Source organism: Cebus imitator, unplaced genomic scaffold (genome assembly GCF_001604975.1).
Source record: "Cebus imitator isolate Cc_AM_T3 unplaced genomic scaffold, Cebus_imitator-1.0 Scaffold300, whole genome shotgun sequence".
NCBI classification, from domain to species: Eukaryota; Metazoa; Chordata; class Mammalia; order Primates; family Cebidae; genus Cebus; species Cebus imitator.
This window is the reverse complement of record NW_016107615.1, coordinates 1,467,187-1,486,588: the sequence shown is the minus strand read 5'-3', so window position 1 is coordinate 1,486,588 and position 19,402 is coordinate 1,467,187. Positions and strand designations below refer to the sequence as shown.

The following is a 19,402-nucleotide window of genomic DNA, read 5'->3' as shown; positions in this document are numbered from 1 at the left end:
TTGTCACAAACCCTAGGCGGAGTTTGTTGATTTATTCTGAATGCAACCACAGAGGCTGATGGTTTTATCACAGCACTAGTCACACGCCCTTGTGACTCTTGACACATACTTGTTGCTCCTCAAGGACAGGAGTTCCTTGTTCATTGTGTATTTCTCCAGGTTTCTAAAATGCAGATACTGAATAAATTTGATTGCATAAACTAATAGTGATAAAAGTAGTAACTGTGAATACTTGAACATTTGACATATGCTTACCCATATTCTAAGCATTTTGCATATTTTAATGCATATAATCCTCAAAACAGTTTAATGTCATAGGTACTGATATTATTTCCACTTGCTAGAGAAAGAAACTGGGTTCAGAGAGATTAGCTTGTTTAACATCACATGGCCCTTGAGTAGTAGAATCAAGATTTAGGAAACTACATTATTGAAAGGGTTTTGATTTCAATATTTTAACTGCTTTGGGATTTATTTTAAAACAACATGCCAACAGGAGCTAAATTTGAAACTCATGGATGACAGAAGAAAAAGCTTCTGAAAGAAACAATAAAATAGACCTTTTCAAACTTGCCAGAGTGTAACAAACCCCAAACTGACAAAAAATTCACAGCTTCATCAATAAGAAGACAGCAAATACATTTTCCACCATATCTCATGACACTGGTTCCCTTTCAAAGTCAAGTTAGTTAGTATGAGATAGTTGCCTGAGAACGTTTTCTAACAAGGGAGTCAGTTTATTACAGACACTAAGCACTCGCCCACCCACCCTAAACACTTAAATCTGTGTCTCTTTTAATGCAACAATTTACGGTTGAACCAGCAGGCATTTCCTGAGCATAATAAAGATATTGTTCCAAAATCAAAAATATAAAAATAAAGAATATAACCTTCAGGTATGTGCCTCAAAGTCTCTGATCGTATTCCCTTCTTCTCCACTGTATCTCTGTTAAATGTCTGCCTCTTTTGATAGAAGAAAAAACATCACTAATTGAGATTTAATAATTGACAGATTTTCTATACGATTTCTTGAAAAATTTTTCTTAAGCAAAGTTGGAATCAAAGTGCAATCTTCCAGATGAAAACATTGGGATAACTGTTTCTTAATTTAAAGGGAATGCGACAGGTAAATAAAAGGAGAAATCTGCTAAAATCAAATTAAGTAGTTGAAGACAGATCTTAAGTTGCATTCACTTTACTAAGCATGATAATCAATAGTTTGCAAAAAGGAAATGGTCAGAGAGGTCCAAGCAAATAAAGACTCGGGTAGTGGGGAAAGACTGTGTTTTCTGAATGGCAGTTGCTGGTAATGTAAGGGCAATAACAGAATTAGAATATTGGGTAGGGGAAGGAGAGCCAATGTTACAGGTTCTGTAATGAATGAATGAGTGAGACTGAATGAGCCATGCAGGATGAAAGACAGCAAGCGATCTGACTATTGGGGAGGTATGTCAAACGGAGGAGGGTACAGTAAGATGAAAGAGTGGAGGGGAGAATGCTTGATTTGTTTTAAGATAGGTCTTAGGAGTATGTTTTCAAATCAGAGGGCAGAAATTACTGCAGCAACCAAAACTATTGATAATGTATAGAAACGTAGGTGAGAATATTTCTGAAAATTGATAGAGTAAGGTCATAAGGAGGAGAAGAAGGAGGCAAGAATTAGAGGTGACCAAGCTAACTTTGGGGAAAAAAATCTCTTTTAATCTTAGGATTGAGGGAAAAAAGAATACACGCAGTAAAACATAATAAAGGGATGAAAAAAGAAAGCTCCAACACTGGCTCAGTTAAAATACTCTGTAACTCAATTCTATTAATATAATTTATTTGCTATTGTACACTAATACGACAAGTGTGGTGATGTCCTGTCTAACCACTGCTACAACTATTCTAGCCCACTTGGACTCCTGTAATGTTAACACATTATTGTTTCTCTGTTGGCTCTTGTGGTATCCATGTATGATAACACAGTGGGGTTAGGTTTCTGTGATTCTTTCCAATGGGATGCCCAAAGCAATTTCAACCATGATTACAGACTTAGACAAATTCAGGCTAACAGAGATTATAAATTAGCAAAAGAATGCAAAATAAACATCTAATAAGAATTGAAAGAGAAAGTACTTTATCTTTGGATCATCTAGTTTCAAACATAATGCCCACAACAGAATAGGCACATAAATGTTTGCTGAATTAATGAGTTTATGAATGATGCAAATAGCAGAGTTTTTGTCATTGTTGTTGTTTTAATGAGGCTCTAGAGAAATCAGATTATAGTTGCAGAAGTTTAGTAGCTATAAGGTGAATTTTGAGTAATAACTATTGCTACTACAAGTAATTTCATCTGAAAATAATATTACTCAAGGATAAAAATATTCTTTTTCTATACTCAGTATCACAGATGAATGGATTTACATTCAACAAATGTTTTAAGTTTGAATTTTGTTTTGTTTTAATTAATGTCTCAGACACTCACTCCTATGGACTCCCATATTTAGTTTTTCTTTTTACATCTTCCCACTTCTATGTTTTCCATCCACTATCACAGACACCTGTAACAACATCACCAACCAAGGTTAGGGTAATGGAGAATTTCTATAAGAAAGGCCTTACTACTTTCTGATCATATCTTGGATGTATCATAAACCAAACATCCTACTTTTAGTCCATTCAAATCAATTGTGTGTATCATCTATAAGAAAAAATGTGGGATATTTGGGAGCATCTACAGGAACACTATACAGTGGAACTATAATGTAAGTTGCATGTATAATTTTACATTTTCTAGTAGTATATTAAACTAAATACAAAAGAAATAAATGAAGTAGTTTTATTATTTACTTTACTGAATATTATAATTTCAATGTGAATCAATATAAAAATTATTAATGCTATATTTTCACTTCATTTTTATTTTTTGGTAGTATGTCTTAAAATCAAGTGTATACCTTATACTTAACATCTTAATTTGCACTAAGTACATTTCACATTATCAGTAACCACACATTGCTAATGGCTACCACGTTGAACAGCATAGCTCTGTAGATCCAGCTCACACAACCACAGGCTATTTTTTAACTAAACAGGTAATTGAGTTCCTTAAAAAATTATTCAGAATTATTTTTTCCTACAAACAAACCAATGAGTCAAGCTATAACTACTTATTATATGTACTTTACTATATTGTTAGGCTCTGTATACTCTTTATAGACATCTGATAAGGGAGAAGAAATAAGCCAGGCATTTTTTGAAAATAAGGATTAAAAAATATTTTTTCTAATCTTTTAAAATGAATATAGGTAATGAAATGGAAATCTGAAATAACAGTTTATTTCTCAGCATTAATATAAGTCATATACTTATGGCGGCATGGTGCCTGTATATAGGTGCTGTTTATGTCTAGCTTACCATAAATCTTATTAAAGTTTTAATAACGTGGAAAGCAAATAAATATCATATAATGTTGTTTAAAAAACTTGAAGATGCCTTCCCACTGATGAGGCCTTTCATCATATATTCAGCATAAGGATAAGTGGTCATATTATCAAATCCTGAAATAATAATGTATATTAGAAACACTGACAGATCTTTAACTGTAGCAGCACAGACTGTATTACTAACAGTGCCATACATCATCAACAAATAGGAATTTAGGATGCAGTTTGCTGCCTTGACCTTCAAGCTCCAATTGTGTTTCAGTCATCAAGAGTTCATAAACAGTATAATTTACAATCTCTGAAAAGAGACTATGTGGACACAATAAACCACATACGTTATATGGGGGAAGAGTGGATACATACTTGGCTTAATATTCTCAAATTCAGTCAATCTTACTGACAGAATTCATGTACGTTAACTTATTGCTTTGCAATTCGTTGCAAATAGCTAGTGTTTACTGTCAATTTTTTTATGATCTTATAACGTGTTTATGTTAGGGAACCCTAGATATTGGACTTATAAGCAAAAACACTTAGATCCCAAAGATCTCTCAGCAAACTTTTTTTCTGATTATCACTTTAAGATGAATACCCCTGAACCACATGAAAAGTTAAAATTATACTCTCCTGTGCCAGGAAGAGAGCTACAATCGAGATGAGTTTATTTATGGGCAGGAACATTCCTACTTATTCTGAGGTCATGCTTCCTGAACACTGCAATCAAATTAAAATAACCTTAAACAGCACTTGGAAGGGCAAATAACTCACAAAGCCCAACAGACTGTCCCTTAAGAGAGGTAGAATAGTACTGAATAACTGAAGCAATCATCATCAGGTTCTAGCAGCTAGACACGATGACATCAATTAGAAGCAACCAATAAAAATACAGAAATGAAAAAAAATAACAAAACACTATTCATTTTTTTCTAGTTTTCAGCAGCAGAATATTTGTCACTTTTTTCATAGAAGCAGGTGACTCTCTTTGAGGGTTTTATTGTATTCTAAAAAAATACATAACTTAATGACCTTCAATCAACAAGGGAAGGTTAAACGTTTTAAGCAGATTTTGAGACACATAACAACTTTGATACCTTTCGGTAAGGTTTTCTTGAGAAATGCCCTTCCACTTTCTCATTACTATCTTTTGAAGACTGGAGTCTACTAATTATAAGATCCTGCTCAAGTACCATCTACCTGTTACGATGATGTCTGCCTAAATCTTACCCCAGTGGAAGAAAATGGTAACACAAACCTTTTACTCCTTGGTTTCTCTGTAACTGTTTCTCCATCTTTTTGGCAATTATAGTTGAAGATACTTTACATGTAGTTTAGATTCTAAGGCACAGAGGAATCCCTAAAATGCTGTGGAAGAAACACAACCCTAAAATGTCACAAAGGTTAACATACAACGGCAGGAAGGATCTACTATTCCTAGGGTTGGAGAACGGAAAATTTTGGAATTATTAAAGCTTAGAAGCTCAGAGGAAGTATCCTGTGAAGTTGAAACTCAGGCCTCTGAATAGGGGCCACTGCTTAGCTACAACCGATGTCCCTGAGATCAGAGATGGAACCCTGTGTAACTGGACCCCAGACCTATGAGGAAGGACTCTAGTCCACTCATGCCAGTGTCTCTGATGAGTATTTTGAGTCAGATTTAGCTAATGTTGGAAAAAGTGAAAATCAGTGTGAACTCCTACTACTAGAATGAACTGTCACTACTTAGGTGAAGAAGTATTGTTAGGGTGACAGTGACAGGAAAAGAAAGCAAAAACAGGAACAAATTGTAGTAGAAAGAAGCATATTTTCATCCTCCTTCTGGCTTCCAGCTTTCTTTTACTGCTTCTTATTAGAGTTTATCAGGAAGTCAGCTGGCAAAGTGAAAATGCAGTTTGTAGAGTCCTGGTCCCAGGTTCACAAAACATAGCATACAAGGATGGGATTGCAACAACAACAACAAAAATAAAGCTTAATAAACTGGCACATCTGTTAGGAAAAAAAGCCATTGTCTAATCTACACCCATATTCCTTACGTTATCTGGTGTCGTGGGCTGAATGTTGACTGCAAATATACATCCAAATTTTAATTTCTAGGACCTGTAAATGTTACCTTCTTTGCAAAAAGTGTCTTTGCAGATGTTGATATTGCTTGGCAATTCTTGCTGCTCCCATGTGAAGAAGGATGTGTTTGCTTCCCCTTCGACCATGACGCTAAGTTTCTTGAGGCCTCCCCAGGCATTCTGACCTGTGAGTAATTAAGCTTTTCTCCTTTATAAATTACTCAGTCTCGGGTATGTCTTTATGAGCAGAATGAGAAGACTAATACAGGTGTGATTAAAGATTTTGATATAAGGAGATTATCCTGTATTATGTAAATGTGCCCTAAATCCAATCATCAGTCTCCTTGTAAAAGAAAGATGGAGAGAGATTAAATAGATACGCAAAGAAAAGAAGGCCTCGTAAGACTGAGATTGAAGTGACGTGGTCACAAACGAGGGAAAGCCAGCAGCCACAGGGAATGGACTCTCCCTTAGACTCCAGAGAAAATGTGGCCTTGCTGACCTCCTGAGTTCAGATTTCTGGCCTCCAGAACTGGGAAGAAATAAATTTCTGTTGTTGTAAGCCATCTAATTTATGGCAACTTGTTATGAATTCACAGAAAACTAATACATTTAGGTTATACTTTTTATATAATAGATATTAAAATTTTATGAAATAAAATGGAAATCACAAAACTTTTGATTTACTTAGAGAAAGCTTAATCTACATAGAAAATCTGCTAACATAATACTAATGAGTTAAGATAAATGGAACCTGTCTAAACCTAATAAAAATTGTATGTAAAATTAATAATTTGACTTTGGAAAATATGATTTTATGGATTATCTAGCCTTTCAGCTGCGACTTACAGTAACAAATATATAAAATAAAAGGGTAAACATTTTCTGAAATAAAATGAAGCATAGGTACTCATCAACCTCTAGTAGTTAATCTAGAAAATATTTTACTACATTTTAATTCTTAACTTTCTATGTCTGAAATGATTTTCTATTCATCCATATGATATTGTATTTTAGAAAAAAAGATGGCATTATGAATCAGCTTTGAAAAAATGTCTATTCTTTAGTTATTCAAAGCTGTCTATTTAATTTCATGGTTAAGAAAAGAAAAGAGAAATTGGAAACACAGGAAATCTACAACCACCTGCAGAGAGGATACTTAACATTTGGTGCCTATATTACATTCCTCCCTCTAAAACTTTTGTGTCTGACAAGGCTATATTTTATTGGCTTTTGAATTATATTGTGTAAAATTAGATTGAGTTAGCATATCATCCAAACTCCCTGGTGTGGCATATGTAAGCTTTGATTAGAAAATGAGACCTACTATGATTAGCAATAAAAAAAAATTGGAGACACGGTACCTGGCACATTTGAAGGCTATCCCTTCCAAAAATATCTGGCTATGTTTCTTCCCATTTCACGTTATTGCATAAAGAATAGATTACTATTTGCATGTAATTATTTTGGATGAGAAAGAAAAGGCAAGGCACATTTATAGTCTACATTAGGATTTAGCAAATATACCTAGACAGATACAAACAGAATTTCTTCTCAAGATTATTTAGTTATTTAAAGTGAGTAACAAAAGTAATCTTGCCTTGTCAATCATATTATTTAAGCTGAAGTCAGCAGAATTGCATTTAGGAAAGATTCATTCTTTGTACATCACAGCTGTTAAAATCGACTGCTCATGAGAAAGACCTGTTATTCTTGATTTCTTCCCTTACCTTTATCCTCATACCTTAATCCATCACCAAGTTTTTGTAGATTATATGTCCAAAATGTTACAAATTAATCTTCTCTCCATTGCCACCCCCACCAACATGATCTCTGTGATGATTAATTTTACCTGTCAACGTAATGAGGCAATACTGCCCAGTTGTTTCTTCAAACACTAGTCCGTATGTTGCTGTGAAGGAATCTTACAGAGGTAATTAATGTTTATAATCAGTTGACTTTAAGTAAAGGAGATTGCCCTTGACAATGTGGGTAGGCTTCATCTAATCAGTTGGAAGCCTCAAAAGCAAAACATGATGTATCCTGAAGAAAAAAGAACTCAGCCTTAGACTATTAATATAATAGAGAAATTCTAACTAAATGTATAGCCTGCCACAGCCTACCTACAGAGATTGGGGTCCAGACTATAACATCAACTCTTCCCTGAGTTGTCTGCCTTCCTTGTCTACAGATTTCAGGCTTGCCAACCTCCTCAGTCATACGAGCCAATTCCTTAAAATTATACACAGACACACACACACATACACACGCACACACAAATGCACACATGCCATCTCCTATTGTCCTACTGTTCTGTGTCTCTGGAAAATCCTGACTGACATTCTAGGTTATTAAAAGAACACGTCATTTCTAATTTTTCCATTTCTTTCATTACCTCTAAAATCTGTTTTCTACATAGCAATCAGAGATATACAGAATACTTGAAATCAGATATTAAAGTGCCTGAAAATAAGACTTAGCCCCTCTCTACAGCCTCTAGGTCCTTGTTTCATTTTTCAATCCCAAACCAAGTTACTCCCCCAAATCTATTAAGCTACCTTAAAGGAAAAAGTTATGTTTCTTTCCTTCAAGACAATTTTAAAGTTTGTGATTACATATTTATTTGGTCTTTTGTCTGCTTATTCTCTGTTTCTTTCCAATAGAAAGTAAAGACTACAAGGGTAAGATTGATATTTATATTTTTGGGCATTGTATTCTCAGTGCCTGGTACAGTTCTGCATATGGCAGACACTATGTACTCACTGAATTAATAAGTATAATGGAATCAGTAGTAATTTTAAGATAAGTATTTTGAAAAAGTGGCATCAACTTCTAACTGACAGGTAAGAAAGGCAGTAAGATTGGAAAGAGAATCAGGAAATGCAAGAAACAAAGTATCACCCAAGCCATAGGCATTAATCTTATAGTCTAGATAGAAGTAACAGCAAAATATTAAATGTCCATTTTTGTGTGTGTAAGATAAAATATATTCTGCTTCTCTTTTGGCTCACAATATGATCATTTTATTCACACTCAGTTTTAAATCTTCTTTGTATACCACTCCTGTCTGTGAAGCTGCTACATTTTTTATTTTAAGACAAAGCCTCACTCTGTCACCTAGGCTGGAGTGCAGTGGTGCAATCTCGGCTCACTGCAACCGCCACCTCCCAGGTTCAAGCGATTCTCATGTCTCAGCCTCCGGAGTAACTGGGACTACAGGGGCGTACCACTATACCGGGCTAATTTTTAGTATTTTTAGTAGAAATGGGGTTTCACCATGTTGGCCAGGCTGGCCTAGAATTCCCAACCTCAGGTGATCCACCCACCTCGGCCTCCCAAAATGCTGGGATTATAGTCATGAACTACTGTGCCCTGCCAAATTTGTTTTTTAAAATAAAATTCAGAATGGTTGCAACCAGGTTTAATCTCTTAACCAATTTACATACTTTACCATCTCTGGTAGCTTTCAAGAAAAAAAACTAATTTTTCTAAACTTCAGGGCCCTTACATATATAATGGGGAAAATATCCACCAGATGAGTCACCTGGTAGATCAAAACACTGTTTATAGAGCTCCTGGGAGTACACCGAGGGTGAGGGCTTTGAAACAAGAAAGGCCTGGGAAAGTAGCAGCTCCAACAATTGTTACAAAAGCTATTGTGAAGACCAGAGGTATGCATTGAGTGTAATAAGTGCCGGCACATGAGTTTTATTTTGTTCTTAAAATTCCCATAGGTAGTATCCTGATAGCCTGACCATTGTTTGACATACACATGTATTATAAATGGAACAACCCAATAAAACCTGTTGTGGGCCAACAAAACCCCAATAAAACCCCACCATGACCAATTATGGCACAAGACAGGGCCCAGTTCTTTTAAAATCCAGGGAAAACAGCATAAAGGACCAAGAAAGTTTCTCTGGATAAATTAGTCAACAAATGTTTTTCAAGGTGCAGAAAAAGATATAAAATTTGCAACAGTGGACCAGCCGTGGTGGCTCACGCCGGTAATCCCAGCACTTTGGGAGGCAGAGGCATGTGGATCGCCTGAGGTCAGGAGCTCGAAACTAGCCTGACCAACATAGTGAAACCCCATCTCTACTAAAAATATAAAAAATTAGCCGGGCATGGTAGCAGGCTCCTGTAATCCCAGCTTCTCCAGAGGCTGAGGCAAGAGAATCACTTGAACGCAGGAGACGGTGGTTTCAATGAGTCGAGATTGTGCCATTGCACTCCAGCCTGTGCAATTAGAACTAGGCTCTGTCTCAAAAAAAAAAAAATGTGCAACAGTCATCACGCAGGATTTGGAAGGCAGAAGTAGAACGGAATCTGCTTGCTTCAGCAATGTTTGCAGGCATCCTGGAAGTTGCCTGCTTGAGAACCGCAGGCAGCTGGTATTGTCATTGAAGGTGCTATTTCAGTTCTAGTGTTCTTGATTCTATGAAACTTAGCTTAAAGAAAGCTAAGGAAACTTACAGCTTCCTCAACTTTAAAAAAAATATTATTTTTTGTTTGTAATAATATGGAACAATTCATGAATTTTCATGTCATCCTTGTGCAAAGGTCATACTAATCTCTGTATCATTTCAATTTTAATATATGTGATACTAAAGTGAGCACTTCCTTGACTTTTAAATCTTGAATGCTTGTAATGCACAAACTTATAATTCTATTAAAATTATTCCTAATTTGAATACCTAGATTGCTTCCTAATTTTCTCAGCGAAACTAGTCAGATAATGGTAGACTTAGAGGAAATACTAGAATCCCACCATATGTAATTCGAGCGTTTGTTGCAGTTTTATTAGGATTATATCAATTATACATTAAATCATTATATTTAGCTCTAACTATAGACTATGGGGTGACTACTTCCCATTTCATCCATTATTGCCCTTATGAATTTCCAAGTTGATCTAATCTAAGTACAATTATCAATTCACAGACCTTGTTTTTATCCGTTGAAAATGTTGTAGTCTTGTGTTCTTAGTAAACAGACTGGTGAAGCAGCACAATCAAGAGAAGTGGCTGAAAAACCACGTACTCCTTTGAGGTGACTATGGGAAAAGAGGGAACATTCATGTCCCTTTACTTGTCAACTTGTGTAGCTCATGTAAGCTTTCATTTGAACAAAGGATTCCACTGAGATGGTGTACAGGATCAAATACGTGCTTTATAGAATCATGCCTATTGGCTCCCACTGCTTTCTTTGTGTATCATCTCAATATGCTATACCTGCTCCATATATTTTGTGGCTTACAGGTCTACTTTCTTATTATAAGAAGAGAATTTTGCTATTCATAATCTAGAAAATGTCAAGTGCAAAATGATTCCTGAACATTTCATCTACTAAACACATGATTTACACAGCAATTGGAAACTTTAGTTTCATTATGCAGCAAAATGAGGTATTAGGTGCTTCAGCATGATCCTTTCTCTTAATTCTGTCTCTTAATTCTCTTTGATTTATATTAAATCAGAAAGATATTTATACACATAAAAAATAAAATAGCAGATAAAACAGAAACAAATGCTAAAATATGTAACATGGTTTCCAAGAGAACCTAGATTTCATTATTTTTCTTCCCCCATTGAAATAATTATTTCCCTGAAATGCATTTTAGAAAAGGAAGTCAATTTGTATTAATTATAAATACTTCCTCAACTAATATTTTCACTATCTTAGAAATTCAGTGGTGAATCTAGATTCATCTTTTCTTACTTAATTGATTGCCAGAATAAATGTCATGAAAGTTAAGTGACTTATTCTGGAGTCTTTTGGGTCTTCAGCTCACAACTCTAAGTTCCCAGTCTACCGAGCCCCTCCTCTATACTATATTGCCATTTATGTAAAAATATTTTTAACTATACTATATGAGATTTAGCAGACAAATATTCCACTTTTTAAATTACATCTGAGATTTATGGAAACATGAAGAGATAGGCACTATTTGGAGTCAAGATAATTTTATTGATTCAATACAATAAGGCATATCTCTTTTCCAGAAGTAGGGATAAATTTGCTCCCTCACAGATGCAATTTTCTCTTATCAAGGTTAGGAGATGTAATTCTGAAATGTGGAAAACGTAATCTATACATACTTGGCTATATTAACACTAAAATCTAGCTAAATTTATTGATGATTTCTGAGCAAATGAGGGACAATTTGGATCAAATGTATACAGTATTGTCTAGTAGAAAGAGTAATGGTTTTAGAGAAAACAAACTAGGTTCAAATCCCATTTCTGCCGTATGTTAACTTTTCCTGAGCCTTGGTTTTCTTATATGTAAAAAGGGAATAATGAGACCAATGTGGCAGGATTGTTAGCAGTGTTACAAATAATATATGAAAAATGTGCAGCATAGTGTCTCATACAAATAAATTATCCTCTATGGCAAGTATTGTTATTATTGTTAGTCTTAATTATTCAATGTACCATCAAATCACAAAGTCACCCTCAGACTGGCAATGGGTCTTGACTTTCAAATATGACAACAGTAATTTTTTCTCACTTTAAATGAGACTATACCTTAAAACTGAAAGGGACATTTTTATAAAATCCAAACAGTTGTACACACAAAGATTAATATGTTGATACTAGCAAGCTGGATCTCAGAATAATTATCCTTATTTCATTGTCAATTGAAATTTTTAAGACAAGTTTTTAAATATCTAATCAAATTCTATTTGAACGTTGTCTGTTATAATGAAATATGGTTTTTTTTTTTTTTTTTGGTTTTAACATCAACAAAATGAGTGATTGAAAAAAATGAGGCTTGAATTTTGGTATATTAATCTGGTTTTTCTTAAAATTTGGGGGCTTTTTTCCTCCTTTAAGAAGTGGAAACTTAAAAAATGTGAAAGGAACATATAATTATAAAACTTATGTATGCATTTATTCATAAAAGGGTAAAAGGGAATGTCTATAATGATCAACATTACAAAGATTTTGTATATGAACCAGGTCTTCGATCCTCTTTTGGAAATTTTACATTGTCACTCTAAAGATTATCAAATTTTGTATTCATACATAGATTCTTTTGTGTAAGTGGTCGCTGTTAAAAATTTTTTAAAGCATTATGGTAATTCTTAATCACTACTTATTTTTCATAGTCTAAAGAAATCAGAGGCATTGCTGATAGAATTAATGACAAGAGAAACAATGGTGGGATTTTACTTCCAACCAGACCACCCACACCTCACTAAAAGAAAGTACAACCCGAACAAGGTAGTCATTATCCCAATCAAACACGGAACACAAGGTTCTATTAGGACTTACATAACTAACTCTGATTAAAACACAATGAAAACTATATAATGAGATCACTGTTATTCTGAAATGATTTGGGGGGTTTGGGTTTCAACCTCTTAAAATTATGTATGTACTGAATATGTAGCTGGAAACTGATCATATAATACCTGAGAAATGTGTTTAATAGTTCTGTTTCATGTCACTGCTTGCCTAAATATAAACTGGTTCTAACATCTTTCAAAAGCAAAGTTTTGGGAGCTTATGTGTTTGAAAAGTACTTTTAGTGGATTGTTTTCTTTTTTTATTCTTGGTTAAAGGCAGAAACATCTTGACATTTACATTGCTATTTTTCTGCTTTCAAGGATGCTAACAAAAAAATGGTCTTGGCTCGGATTAGTTTGAAATGGTCCTCTGAACTTCCACAAGGTCATTATGGCCATTTCTGAAATAACTTCCTTTGTTATGAACCTGCTGTGACATCTTCCCTAAGGACACAATGCCAGAGACACATAAAGGCAGGCACAGGTATATACACATACACATACTGTCCCTCAACTTACACATGGGATGTGCACCTGAACTCCTGATTATGCTATTGTTTAGAACTCACAGTGTCTTCCCAAAGAAACAATAATATAAATATAGTTACTTACATAGTCCTTATAGTCTGCTTAGCCAAAATGTAGCTGAAATACCATACATAAGGATGAACAATGGGATACTGAAGCATAATCAACAGTTTTGTTTTAAATATAATAATTAGACTTTAATTAATCTCTAATGGTGGTATTGGAGGATGTTCACTTTTCCTAAGAGTCCTATTTCTGTCTATTAGCCAGAATTAGATGCTGGCTCATGTTTGCTTCCTTGATTTCTCATGCCTTTCAAATCAATACAAATGAAAGAGTAGATCTCTGATTCTCTTTTCCAAAGCCACACCAAATTTCTTATCCTTTTGTAAAATTTCCCTATAATCCTACCTCACCACAATAATGCAGCAGTGTGTTTATATGTGTGTGTCAGAATGGAGAGGAAAGGAAACACTTATTGCTGTTTAACTGCTGTCTCTTTACATGCGGAGAGAGGCTAAAGATGACATTTCTGTTTTTTTGAGATGGAGTTTCGCTCTTGTTACCCAGGCTGGAGTGCAATGGCACAATCTCGGCTCACTGCAACCTCCACCTCCTGGGTTCAAGCAATTCTCCTGCCTCAGCCTGCTGAGTAGCTGGGATTACAGGTATGTGCCACCATGCCCAGCTAATTTTTTGTATTTTTATTAGAGACGGGGTTTCACCATGTTGACCAGGATGGTCTCGATTTCTTGACCTCCTGATCCACCCGCCTCTGCCTCCCAATAAAGATGAGATTTTATGCAGATGTGCTGTCTTGATGTATAAATGTGGAGTCGTGTTTATATACCTTATGTATTATTAGTGGCCTATTAATAGAAATCTTTTCTTATATTTTTGTTGGGAGCAGTTTTGAAATCCCATGGCTATTTGTACACTAAAAGATTAAAATCAACGATCTTTCTGTTTCTTAGTTTAGATCTTTAGTTTAGTCCAATCATTTGGCAATAATTATTGCTCTCATTTTTAAGACTATGTAAGCTGGTGTATGGTTGAGTGAAGAAAGGAGATAACAGAGACACAAGAGTAGCAGCTAGGACTCATACCCTTAAACAACGCAATATTGTGTGACAAGGCTAGAAATCTTGCTGAAATTTGCTAAAATAAGCTAGGAAGAAGCATTTTTTGAAAAATAAATTAAATTTCAATCACAAAATGGCTGGTGCCAAAATCTAAAAAGTGGTTCAAATGTCAAACCTTAAAACATAGAGGAGAATAAGCCCCAGAAGGCCACGATGCTTTCAACAGTATTCCTCAGACAGGTAAAGAAAGTTATTTGAGAGAGTTCTTTTCTACTGGAGAAAGTTTGTCATTTAGAGTCCTCAGATTTAATTTAGAAGGTAGTGCTACTTAGATATTTTATTTACTCTTTTTAAACTGCATATTTAATGTCCCTTTTCAAACTCCTTATTTCCTATGAGATGTCACAACCCTTCAGTTGGCAAGCAATTAGCAAAGGTTTAATAAAGGGAAGGACAACATACTGAAAATTAAACATGAGGGAACTGCTTCACTGCTGTGATTCTGGGGAAACAGAACTTGTATTACTTAATTCTTAAGTGTGTCTCCCTTGGTTAATAGTGATATGAGGCAGCTTTGGAAATGAGAACATTATCAGAGTCTGAAGCATTAACCATCTTTTGAAATCTACTTAGGAGATGAGAAACTGATGCTCAGAGATGCTAATTATCTTGCTGCAGATAATCTAATAAGAAAAAGACAATTTTTCATACCAAATTTCTTCTCACTTTTAAAAATCCCAAGTCCAGTGCTCTCCTAAAATATCATTGTTATTTGGTATTCTCAATTTTGAAAGCTATTCTAATGTGGACAAGTGAGATGCTAATTGCAAAAAGCAATATTAAAACTATATCTTATGACAAATAAAAGTCAATTCAATGGAGAAAGGAGAGTCTTAACAAACAATGCTGGAACAACTGGACATCATGCAAAAAAAAATCAAAACACAGACCTTATCTTTTTCATGAAAATTAATTTAGAATGGATCATAGACCTAAATGTAAAATGCAATACTATAAAACTTCTAGAAGCTAAAATAAAAGAAAATCTGGGTGACCTTGGGTTTGACATTAACTTTTTAGGTATGACACAAAGAGTACAGGAAAGAAAAGTTGTTACACTGAATTTTATTAAAATTATAATTTAATATTCAAATTTCATTAAAATTAACAACTTCTGCTCTGCAAAAGGTACTGTTAAGAGAATGAAAAGACAAGCCATAATCTGAGAGATAATGCAAAACATGTATCTAATAGAGGGCTGGTGTCCAAAATATAAAAATAAGCCTGAACAAGGAACAACAAACTGCGGAAGGCCGCAGGAGACCTCTGAGGAGGAAGGCCTCTCCATGCCTCATGTTCCAGTGCAGGGTGACCTCGGCTCTGTTAGCATAAACATTGTGCTCAAGGATGTAAAACCCCTTCGTAGCACTATGATGTAGCCAGACTTCTATGCTCCTTGTAAGGTCCCTGTTCCACCAGCTGTACATAGATAACAAGCTAAAAACAATCACATGTTCTTGTTTTGTGAAACTCCTAAACCATCACTGTTACCAATCCTTAGAACGACACACCAGTTCCGGCTCAGCGACTCATCCCACCATCACTCCACCCCTACCCTATAGATCAAAATGATTGTCATCAGTAAATAGTGTGGATGATCAGAGCTCGGGACCTTCACTACTTCCACCAGAATAATAAAGTGATGGCCCCCAGTCCCACTTTTTCTCTTAATTTGTCTTTCTCTCATTCCTTTCTTGCCGCCGAACTCGGGGTACCCACAGGTGATGTAGAGCTGGCTCGCCACATTCTGTGCCCAATATGGGGCTCATGGATCCCTACATTCTGGAACACCAATGTGTGGGGCTCATGGATTCCCTACTTCTGCTCAAGAGCAACAAGTCAAATTTTACACTGCTGGATTTGATAGTAATGATATTTTTGTGATGCTTTGTAATTTTCGACATACTTTCACTTATGTGGTCCCTGAGCGTAGATACTGTTTTGCTGGCTCTTTACTGCAGACCAAGTTCAGTACTTCCCATGTACTTTGCAGCTTTTTCATTTATGGCATTGCAGTCTATCCTTGGGGCTTCACCCTCTCCCCTTACTCAGGATTAGATGTCCCCTTGAAAATAGAGGCTGTGAGGCTTAATACTGAGTGTCCATTAACTCACAGTCTGCAGAGCTGAAAATGACTTTAGAAATTATCTTTATCCACAGATCTTCACATAATTACACATAGACACAGAGTGCTTTACCTAAATGGCCCAATAAATGGGGCAGAGAGCAGGCCCTTTCCAGCACTCAATCATGCTTTTCCCACCTCAACCTAGAGGAATTCTAAAAGCAACTTGAAATGAGATTCTTAGAGACACTGAATCACTAAATTAACAAATCCTTCTTAAACACCACTTCCTACATTGGCCCTTTGCTCTTCATTCCTGACATCAACATGCCAAATCATGTTCTTTTCAGCCCATGTCTTTCCTACTCCCATCATCTTCTAAAGGTTTCTGCTCTCTCCTAACTCTAGTGCACCCTCTCAGGAGCATCAGATAAATCCTCCTGATGACACCTATTTCTACATGGCTTTTGTTGCGTCCATGAAAAAGAAAGCCCAAATCTCTCAACAGAGCATTTAAGGGACTCTACGACTTGATCCTGCCTACATTTCCATAACCACAAACCCAATAACCTTTCAAACTACTCTACTTTTTGTGCTTCACTCTTGAGCACACCACACACAACTTCCCCTTTGTGTCTTTCTTCTAACGATCCTCCTGGAAATCGGCATGTTATCCTTCCCTCAAGCCCGAATACATCTTTCTCTTTCACTATAAAGTCTTTCTTGACTACCACAAGAGAATACTTTCTCTCTTCACCGAATGACAAAAGTACTTTGTGGCTGTATGTTCTTTGTGCCATTTGAATAAGTAATCTGCAGTAAGTATTTGATGTATAGTATATTTTAGCTCTTGAATTAGATTAAGCTCTTTGAAGGTTGGGATCTTATATTGCCGGTTCCCAGCAGTATTGCACAGTGATTCAAAATCTTTGAATCCTCTGTTGCCAGACCTTAGGAATATTATTCTGCATATTCCCATATATATATACACATATGTATATATATATATATATATATATATATATATATATACACACACACACACACATATATATATATATATATATATATATATATATATATTCCGATGTTTAGTGTCACTTTTATTGAGATGGTATTCTTTGGGACATGATCTAAATACAGAATGAAGTATTTGGCTTTATACAGCAAAGTTCTGTCAAGAATTTTTTTTAAATACAAATAATTTTTACTTCTTTCTTGTGTATTAGATGAGAATTCTATATGTCCAATGGGTTAGAGAGTGAGATTCTTATGTGACTAACATCTCCAAAGACTGCTTAACATTAAAAAAAAAAAAATTGAACCCTGTTCACCAAATGTTCTTTTGTACAATGTAATTAACAATTTTATTCTCTATATAATTATAGCTATAAATAATCAATCAACTTTCCATTTGCTTAAACTCAGATTTTTACTTTGAATATTTCCTTCCCCATTAAGAACATGCTTATAAACATTGAAAATAGAAATCCTATTGTAATTCTGAAATGTTTGCATCAATAATTTTAGAAACATGAATCATCTATCGAGAAAAAAACATGAAGTAGAATAATTTGTTATGTATTTTATAAAAGAAGTACAAATTCATGACAATCCTAAGATAAAGGTCAGTCAGCTACATCTCAGTGAAGCTATTTAATCTATTTACCCAGTTGTAGTATATATATATGTATGTATACACACATAAATTAATATATGTAAATTAATATATATGTATACATTAATAGAGCTAAGGAAAAGAATGGTAGACATATATTCCTTCAATAACTATAGTAATAGTTTAGCACAATTCCAAAATAATGAACCAAAAATTTTCAGCCCTAAAGTTTGTTACATGAGTTAGAACATTATTATAATCAATACTTTGAGGCTTGCATAATGAGAACACAATGTATACTGTAATTGCATTACTAACAGGAAAAAATCACTTGTTTAATCATTGTTAACTCAAGGGCAGACAGATATTTACTTTTCTACTCAAAATGCATGATAAAGTAAATGGTGTTCATAAATGGTTTTGAATTGTTAATAAAAAGTTTACCAGATGCGTAATTTAGACCATAAAGGGGTCCTTGTATCCAGTGCAAGTGGCAAGAAAGACAAATGGAGAAAGTTTACTGTATTATAATATGCAAAACTATGTTCTTTACATATAATTTGTATCAATTTCTGAATTTTTCTTAAAAGGAAAAGAAATAGAATAATTTACAAACTATATTTTAAAAACTTAAGTTATCTACTTTATGACCTTTAATAATGCTTTTTTAAATAATGTGGTTTAATTTTTCTGCTTAGCTATTATTACATGTAGCATCATTACATTTATTTAATTATTTTGTTCTTTTTTTTCCCATTCCCACCACTAGAATATACCTCATCAGGGAAGGTAACTTAAGGTGACAGCTATGTCCCTGATACTTAAAAAAAAAATACAAAGAGCATACAAAGTGTCTTAACCATATCTATTATTATAATAATGTATATTTTCCAAAGACTTATAATGTAAAGTCATAATACTGGAAAAAATATGTAAAGTATGGATTTTAAATGTGAATTTGAGTTTAAAATCATAAAGGAAAATTACCAAATATCAGGCTTGGAAACGTCTTATATTATACAGGGGTCTCATTCCATTATCTCCTTTTGTAGAAGTAGAAATTAAGATGTTGGAAGATTAAGTGACATGTGAGATCACAGAACTTTAGCAATAATGGGCACCTTAAACCTCATGTGGTCCAAATACTTGCTTATGGCCACCCAGCCTATATATTAATGTCTGCCATGATAAGGCTTTCACTACTTTATAAAAGTATCCATTTATTCTTTTACTTTTTACTCACATGTAATAAAGATCTCTTTCTGTT

General features: G+C 34.6%; 1 protein-coding gene, 1 long non-coding RNA gene and 1 other non-coding gene across 7 annotated transcripts in view; 1 reads left to right on the top strand and 2 right to left on the bottom strand.

Annotated features, from left to right (window-relative positions):
* Positions 1 to 19,402, bottom strand: part of NAALADL2 (N-acetylated alpha-linked acidic dipeptidase like 2) — a 1,349,309-nt gene that overhangs the window by 19,242 nt on the left and 1,310,665 nt on the right. The window lies entirely within an intron of this gene.
* Positions 1,392 to 4,102, top strand: LOC119467528. The gene is made up of 3 exons (XR_005196066.1): positions 1,392 to 1,446; positions 2,543 to 2,750; positions 4,016 to 4,102. It is a non-coding gene; the product is annotated as an uncharacterized LOC119467528 (long non-coding RNA).
* Positions 10,005 to 10,108, bottom strand: LOC119467531. The gene has a single exon (XR_005196068.1). It is a non-coding gene; the product is annotated as a U6 spliceosomal RNA (small nuclear RNA).